The sequence below is a fragment of the Triticum dicoccoides genome, chromosome 1A (genome assembly GCF_002162155.2).
Source record: "Triticum dicoccoides isolate Atlit2015 ecotype Zavitan chromosome 1A, WEW_v2.0, whole genome shotgun sequence".
NCBI lineage: Eukaryota > Viridiplantae > Streptophyta > Magnoliopsida > Poales > Poaceae > Triticum > Triticum dicoccoides.
In genome coordinates, this window is record NC_041380.1 from 154706121 (window position 1) to 154715654 (window position 9534).

Genomic DNA, 9534 nt, shown 5'->3' on the forward strand with positions numbered 1-9534 from the left:
ACCTACCTATTATGGCATTTCCATAGCCATTCCGAGATATATTGCCATGCAACTTTCCACCGTTCCGTTTATTATGACACATTTCATCATTGTCATATTGCTTAGCATGATCATGTAGTTGACATCATATTTGTGGCAAAGCCACCATTCATAATTATTTCATACATGTCACTCTTGATTCATTGCATATCCCGGTACACTGCCGGAGGCATTCATATAGAGTCATACTTTGTTCTAGTATCGAGTTGTAATCATTGAGTTGTAAATAAATAGAAGTGTGATGATCATCATTCAATAGAGCATTGTCCCAAATAAAAAAGGCCAAATAAAAAAAGGAAAGGCCAAAAAAAGGGAAAGGCCAAATAAAAAAAAGAAAGGCCAAATAAAAAAATAAAAATACAAGGGACAATGCTACTATCCTTTTTCCACACTTGTGCTTCAAAGTAGCACCATGATCTTCGTGATAGAGAGTCTCCTATGTTGTCACTTTCATATACTACTGGGAATCTTTCATTATAGAACTTGGCTTGTATATTCCAATGATGGGCTTCCTCAAAATGCCCTAGGTCTTCGTGAGCAAGCAAGTTGGATGCACACCCACAAGTTTCTTTTGTTGAGCTTTCATACATTTATAGCTCTAGTGCATCCGTTGCATGGCAATCCATACTCACTCACATTGATATCTATTGATGGGCATCTCCATAGCCCGTCGATATGCCTAGTTGATGTGAGACTATCTTGTCCCTTTTTGTCTTCTCCACAACCACCATTCTATTCCACATATAGTGCTATATCCATGGCTCACGCTCATGTATTGCGTGAAGATTGAAAAAGTTTGAGAACATCAATAGTATGAAACAATTGCTTGGCTTGTCATCGGGGTTGTGCATGATTTAAATATTTTGTGTGGTGAAGATGGAGCATAGCCAGACTATATGATTTTGTAGGGATAGCTTTCTTTGGCCGTGCTATTTTGAGAAGACATAATTGCTTAGTTAGTATGCTTGAAGTATTATCATTTTTATGTCAATATTAAACTTTTATCTTGAATCTTTCGAATCTGAATATTCATATCACAAGTAAGAAGAATTACATTGAAATTATGCCAACTAGCACTCCACATCAAAAATTATCCTTTTTATCATTTACCTACTCGAGGACGAGCAGGAATTAAGCTTGGGGATGCTTGATACGTCTCCAACGTATATATAATTTTTGATTGCTCCATGCTATATTATCTACTGTTTTGGGAAATATTGGGCTTTATTTTCCACTTTTATATTACTTTTGGGACTAACCTATTAACCGGAGGCCCAGCCCAGATTTGCTGTTTTATGCCTATTTCAGTGTTTTGAAGAAAAGGAATATCAGATGGAGTCAAAACGGAACGAAATCAACTAGAGAAGTTATTTTTGGAACGAAAGCCACCCGATGGACTTGGACCCCATGTCAAGGAAGGAACGAGGTGCTCACAAGGGTGGGGGGGCACACCCCCTGTCTCGTGGGGCCCTCGTGGCTCCCCTGACATACTTCTTCCGCCTATATAACTCCACGTACCCTAAAACTTCCAAAACACACAATAGATCGGGAGTTCCGCCGCCAGAAGCCTCCGTAGCCACCGAAAACCAATCTAGACCCGTTCCGGCACCCTGCCGGAGGGGGCAATCCTTCTCCGGTGGCCATCTTCATCATCCCGGTGCTCTCCATGACGAGGAGGGAGTAGTTCTCCCTCGGGGCTGAGGGTATGTACCAGTAGCTATGTGTTTGATCTCTCTCTCTCTCTCTCTCTCTCTCTCTCGTGTTCTTGATTTGGCACGATCTTGATGTATCGCGAGCTTTGCTATTATAGTTGGATCTTATGTTTCTCCTCCCCCTCTTCTCTCTTGTAATGAATTGAGTTTCCCCTTTGAAGTAATCTTATCGGATTGAGTCTTTAAAGACTTGAGAATACTTGATGTATGTCTTGCCGTGGATATTTGTGGTGACAATGGGATACCACGTGCCACTTGATGTTTGTTTTGGTGACCAACTTGCGGGTTCCGCCCATGAACCTATGCATAGGGGTTGGCACACGTTTTCGTCGTGATTCTCTGGTAGAACTTTGGGGCACTCTTTGAGGTCCTTTGTGTTGGTTGAATAGATGAATCTGAGATTGTGTGTTGCATATCGTATAATCATACCCATGGATACTTGAGGTGACATTGGAGTATCTAGGTGACATTAGGGTTCTGGTTGATTTGTGTCTTCAGGTGTTATTCTAGTACGAACTCTAGGGCTGTTTGTGACACTTATAGGAATAGCCCAATGGATTGATTGGAAAGAATAACTTTGAGGTGGTTTCGTACCCTACCATCATCTCTTCGTTCGTTCTCTGCTATTAGTGACTTTGGAGTGACTCTTTGTTGCATGTTGAGGGATAGTTATGTGATCCAATTATGTTAGTATTGTTGAGGGAACTTACACTAGTGAAAGTATGAACCCTAGGCCTTGTTTCAACGCATTGCAATACCGTTTACGCTCACTTTTATCATTACTTACCTTGCTGTTTTTATATTTTCAGATTACAAAAACCTTTATCTACCATCCATATACCACTTGTATCACCATCTCTTCGCCGAACTAGTGCACCTATACAATTTACCATTGTATTGGGTGTGTTGGGGACACAAGAGACTCTTTGTTATTTGGTTGCAGGGTTGCTTGAGAGAGACCATCTTCATCTTACGCCTCCTACAGATTGATAAACCTTAGGTCATCCACTTGAGGGAAATTTGCTACTGTCCTACAAACCTCTGCACTTGGAGGCCCAACAACGTCTACAAGAAGAAGGTTGTGTAGTAGACATCAATTAGCTACATCCAATGCTCAAGTATGATCATAATGCTCCCTAGTTGATGCTTTATAAGAGAAGGTGGAGACTCAAATAAAAATAAAAATTGCATAATGTAAATTGAAAGGCCCTTTGCAGAGGGAAGTAGGGAATTGTAGAGGTGCCAAAGTTCAAAGCTTAAATTGAGAGATAATTTTTTTGAGAGGCATACTTTTCCCGTCAATGAAAATGACCGAGTAATTCCCAACAATTTCTATGCTAGATATATCATAGGCGGTTCCCAAACAGAAAATAAAGTTTATTCCTTTTTCCACCACTCTTTCACATTCCACGGCTAGCCGTATCCACAGGTATCGTCCATACCAACACTTTCCAAGGAATTTATTATTTTACAACATAAAGTAAATTTCTTTTTCATTTCGGGACTGGGCATCCCTATTACCGCCATACTTGCAATGGCAAGTGAATAAACACTCATCTTGAGAATAACACATCTAGCATGGAAAATACTGGTCACCCCCTTCCGCTTCATGAGCTGTACGAGCACACAAAATGGAAATTCATTTTGAAAATTAGAGATGGCACATATACATTTTCTTAGAACGGCATGGAGATATCGCATATAGGTAAGTATGGTGGACTCATATAGCAAAACTTGGTTTAAAGATTTTGGATGCACAAGTAGTATTTCTACTTAGTACAAATGGAGGCTAGCAAATATATTGAGAAGCAACCAACCAAGAAACGAAAAATCACATAAGAGAGCATTAAGCATAACTAACACTGAATAATGCACCATAAGTAGGATGTAATTTCATTGAATACCTATTGACTTTCGTGCTTGCATAGGGAATCACAAACCTTAACACCGATATTCTTACTAAAGCATAATTACTCACCAACATGACTCATATATCACTGTAAGTGCATCTAGTGCCACCCCTAGTTGGTTTTGGAGTATTGACGACAAACCTAGTTGAGGGACTAATGTGTTTGTGAGAATTGCAAGATAACACAGGTAGAAGTCCCTCATTGATTCGGTTTTCCTACCAGAGATGACCCCTAAAAATGTATGAAGACATTGATGTCAAAGGTGGTATATGAAGATATTCACATTGAAGACTATGACAAGAGAGGACATCGCATGAAGCCTATGGAGCTCGAAGACTTAGATCTTTCGTAGTTCTTTTTCTTCTGTGTTGAGTCATAGGAACCACCGTACTGTTAAGTGGGGTCCAAGAGAACTAGTCAGAATGACTGAAGTGATGCCTAACCAAAACCTATGTCTTCGAGTGAAGACTATGAGAGCGAATCTTGTCCAGAGTCGGACAAGTCAGCTTTGCTTGTAGCCCAAGTAAAGTTGCCGTGTGAGTTTGAAATTTGACCGTTGGAACACGTGTCAGTTCCTTAGTGACCCAGGGTCATTTCGGACAAATCAGGTCGGGTTTCCTAGTGGCTATAAATAGCCCACTCCCTACAACCATAAACGGTTGGCTTCTCAGAGTTAGTGTACGGCTTTTGTCGTTTGAGAGCAACCCACCTCGAAGCCTTTGAGAGAGAATTCCTTGCGAGGATAAAGCCCTAACCACCCAGAGCAAAAGAGAATTAGGCATCACTTAAGTCTTCTTGTCTGTGTGATCTGAAGACTTATTACACTTGAGGACTGTGAATCCTCCAGCCGGTTAGGCGTCGCGTTTTGAGCATCCAAGAGACATTGTGGATCGCCGGTGAACGAAGTCTGTGAAGGTTTGGGAGTCTACCTTGAAGACTTACCAGAGTGATTGGGCGAGGTCTGTGTGACCTTAGCTAAAGGGGAATACGGTGAGGACTGGGTGTCCTGAGCTGCGTGTTCAGGACTGGGTGTCCGGGACTGTGTGTCCTCAGGTTTAAATACCTAGCCGCCCTAACCAGACGTACAGTTGTCACAGCAACTGGAAGTGGTCCAACAAATCATTGTCTTCAACGAGTCACTGGTTTCATCTTTCCCTTCCCTCTACTTACTGTTACTCCTTGTGAAGTCATTGTATGATTGCACTATCTTTTGTCTTCACTGAGTGACTGCGTGTTCTGTTTGGCTTCATAATATCTTCCTACCTGATCCTTACTACATTGCTGCTATTAGTCATTGTGCTCTCACTCCATTGAATACTTGACTATGGCTTGCCTAGTGTAGTCTACCTTCCGCTGCATGGTAATAGGTTTATTTCTATCGTTTGTCTTTGAAACTTCCACGTTTTGAAGACTTTCATAAAAATCGCCTATTCACCCCCCTCTAGTCGATATATCGCACTTTCAATTGGTATCAGAGCAAGGTACTCCCTTGTTCTGTGTGATTCGGTTTAACCACCAGGAGTTTTAGCTATGTCGACTACAGGGATAATTAAAGTCTCCGCTGCGTGCCCCGTCTTCGATGGAACTGAATATCCCTACTGGAAGAATAAGATGCGCATGCATCTTGAAGCCATTGACGTCGACCTATGGTATGTCGTCAAGAACGGCGTTCCCAAGGCTGGAGAAGGTGTCACTGCTGCTGATGTCAAGAAGTTCGTTCAACTGGACTCTACCGCCAAGAATATCATCTTTGGTCATCTGACCAAAGGATAGTATGGCCGTGTGAGTGCTTTGGAAACATCTAAGCTAGTCTGGGACTGGCTCTCCAAGGTCAACGAAGGCGTCTCAACCCAGAGAGTTGAGAGAATCAGTGTCCTTCGCAACCTCTTCAACCGCTTCAAGCGAAATGACAATGAGAATGTCCAGCTCACGTTTGATCGACTCACTGACATCACAAATGAGCTTCAAGCCCTCGGCGCTACTGAGATCACCAAGCATGAAGTCGTCAAGACACTACTGAGATCACTTGATAGTTCGTTTGACACCCTAGCCCTGATGATTCAAGAACGACCTGATTTCAAGACACTCGATCCGTCCGACATACTTGAGAGGCTCAACACACATGAGTTTCAGCTTTCTGAGAAAAGAGATATCTATGGTCCAAACTATGGGCGAACTCGTGCCTTGAAGGCAAAAGCCGTCTCCTCATCTGAAGAAGAATCTGACAGCAGTTCTGATGATCCTGAAGACATTGGAAAGGAACTTTCTATGCTTGTGAAGAAGTTCCAAAAATTCACCAAGAAGAAAGGCTTCAGAAAGTCTTCACGATCAAGCTCAAGGAATGATGAAGCTTCTGCTCATGACTACAAGAAGAAAACATGCCACAAGTGCAAGAAAACTGGCCACTTCATCTCTGAGTGTCCGTAGTGGGACAATGAGAACAGAAAGAAGAAGAAGAGCAAGGAATATGACTCTGACGACAAGAAGAAGAAGAAATACTCAAAGTCTTCTTCCAAGTCTTCCTCAAAGTCTTCATCACACAAGAAGAGCTCATCTGGCAAGGCACGTGCGTTTGTTGGCAAGGAAATGGATTCAGAGGAGGAGTCCGCTTCTGAGGAGGCGGAGGTGGAGTCTAAGGAGGAGTCCGATTCTGGCGTTGCAAGTCTGGCTACAGCATACGTTGCCAAGTCCATCTTCAACACTGAAGACAATGACTTCACCACCGACACCGATGCAAATGACAAGGACTACTCTGCTCCTACCTACTGCTTCATGGCACGCGGTGCCAAGGTAAACTCACGCACTACTCACTATCAAACATCTAGTGACGATGACTCTGATTATGGTTCAAAACCCAGCTACAAAACACTTGCTAAAATTGCAACTGAACAACAGAAAGCCATGGAACACATTCAAAAACAGTTAGACAAAAGCGATGATCTGTTGGGCGCTGAAATGACTCGATCAGAGTCCTTAATTGAAGACATAAAAAATCTTCATGTTAAGTATGAGGAACTTGAAAGTCGTCATGAAGCTCTCTCAACAACTCATGAAAAGCTTTCCTATGATTATCTTCAAAGGAAGCAAGATCTTGAGAAATTGAGAGTGGCTCATGAAGATCTTCAAAAGGAAAACGAGTCACTTCGCCGAACATATCAGTTCCGCTCAGGAAGGATTTGAACCACCATGTCTTAAATGCATTGAGCGTGATAATGCTACTTCTGTTGCTGAATGTTCTACTGCTGCTACTGTTGCACTATCTTCAAATGTTGATGTGGTAACTAACCCCTCTGCTGAGGATACCACTGCTATTGTTGATGAGAATGCTAGGTTGAAGACATTGCTTGAAACAGGGATGTACAAAAGCCTTAAAGGGCATCAGACACTATGTGATGTCCTCAAAAGGCAGATTCTGAACCGAAACCCGAGGAAAGAGGGTGTTGGGTTCGTAAGGAAAATGAATGCTGATGGCTCTTACTGGAAACCTGAGCAGTACCCCAAAACCACATGGGTTGCTGCAAAGGAACCTTCAGCAGATCCATCCAATCTATCTGGCTTCAATTGTGCTAACCCCATTGTCATTGATGAATCCTTTGATGCAAACTATAAACTGTTTAAGAATCAGAATGGTGAAGTGTTTGCTAGGTACATTGGTACTAACTGCAGGAATGGACCGCATATGAAGAAGATCTGGGTGCCCAAAAGGTGTTTGGAAAATCTTCCTGTGAATGTCGTCATGACACCGCAGATGAAGAAGACTAACCCCAGACCACAGGCTTCATACGGCCTAAAGGCTTCATACAGACAGAGGACTCATCTGAGTCGCACTAACGCAAATGTTTTGCAGGGAAACCATACTCAGGCCTATGAATATGAGCGCGGTTCATCGAACCGCCATGTTCATAAGACCAAGAACTATTCTGCTTATTCTTATGAGTACTTTTGTCCGCCTGCAAGACTTTTTTCTAGGGCTCCAAAGCCAAAGTTCTCAGACGCTGCACTTAGACTTATTGCTTCTAAGCCACCCTTGAAGATGTGGGTGGCTAAGAAAGCTTAACTCTCTTTTGCAGGGAAAGGTCTCCAGCAGAAAACCAAAATCGTCTGATGCTATTGCTGGGGACCTTGAACATCTTGTAGGGCGCAAGATCAAATGCCCGAATGGTCTTACTATGTACTTCGTTCCTGAATCGCTTGCTACTCTCCCTATTAGTCCTAATCTGGATCTAAGCTTTCATAACCCACTGGTTCGTCAAATGTTTTTGCTTCACAATTCTCTTCGTGAAGCCTATCCCCCTAACTGCACTGTAGGGTACGACACTAGCGTCTTCAGAATGGATTATTGATAGTGGGTGTACCAATCACATGACTGGCAAAAGAAGCCTTCTTATGGACTCAACCTTACGTCCATCCGACAAGAGTCACATCACATTTGCTGACACTGGTAAAAGTAAGGTATTGGGTCTAGGTAGAGTTGCAATCTCAAAGGATCAACACATGGATAAAGTCATGCTTGTTGAATCCCTTGGCTTCAACTTAATGTCTGTCTCAATGCTTTGCGATTTAAACATGATCGTAATATTTGGAAAATATCGCTGCCTTGTTCTAATGGAATCTGACAAGTCTCTAGTGTTTGAAGGGTATCGGAAAGATGACTTGTACGTGGTAGATTTCTCAGCAGGACCACAACTTTCCGTATGTCTTCTAGCAAAAGCTTCAGAATGCTGGCTCTGGCATCGGAGGCTAGGGCATGCTGGCATGAGGAACCTTCACACCCTTGCAAAGAAGAAGCATGTCATAGGCATCGAGGGTGTCAAGTTCAAGAAAGATCACTTATGCGGTGCCTGTGAAGCAGGAAAGATGACGAGGGCCAAACATCCCTTGAAGACAATCATGACAACTACTCGACCCTTCGAACTGCTCCACATGGATCTTTTCGGTCCCACTCATTACTCAACTCTTACTACTACTGCTTGTCTCTATGGCTTTGTCATTGTTGATGATTATTCTAGATATACTTGGGTGCACATAATCCTCTACAAGACTGAAGTGCATGATGTCTTCAGACGCTTCGCCAATCGAGCAATGAACAACTATGGCGCCAAGATAAAGCACATCAGAAGTGACAATGGCACTAAATTCAAGAACACTGGCCTTGATACGTATCTTGATACCTTGGGCATCACACATGAATTCTCAGCCCCGTACACGCCACAGCAGAATGGCGTCATCGGACGCAAGAACAGAACACTCATTGAGATGGCCAGAACGATGCTAGATGAATACAAGACTCCAAGAAAATTCTGGCCTGAAGCCATTGATACTGCATGCCATACAATCAATCGTGTTTATCTTCACAAGCTTCTGAACAAGACATCTTATGAGCTCCTTACTGGCAAGAAGCCAAATGTCAGTTACTTCAGAGTATTTGGCGCCAGGTGCTGGATCAAGGATCCACATCACACTTCAAAATTTGCACCAAAAGCACATGAGGGTTTTATGCTTGGATATGGAAAGGATTCGCACTCCTACAGAGTCTTCAATCTCTTTCATTATAAAGTGGTTGAAATAGTGGATGTGCGATTTGATGAGACTAACGGTTCACAAAGAGAACACCTGCCAAATGTGCTAGATGAAGTTCCATCCAACGAATCAATCAAGATGATGGGAACTGGAGAAATCATGCCCTCTGAAGCTCAACTTGAAGAGGAACTCATCATCTCCGCACCTGATCAACCTGAAGACAATCCCTCTAACAACGACAATAATCAGCAAGAGCAAAATCTTCGTCCTGTACATCCTCGCGTTGCTAGTGAAGTGCAGATTGAGAGAATAATTGATAGCATCAATGCACCCGGTCTGCTCACTCGTTCAAG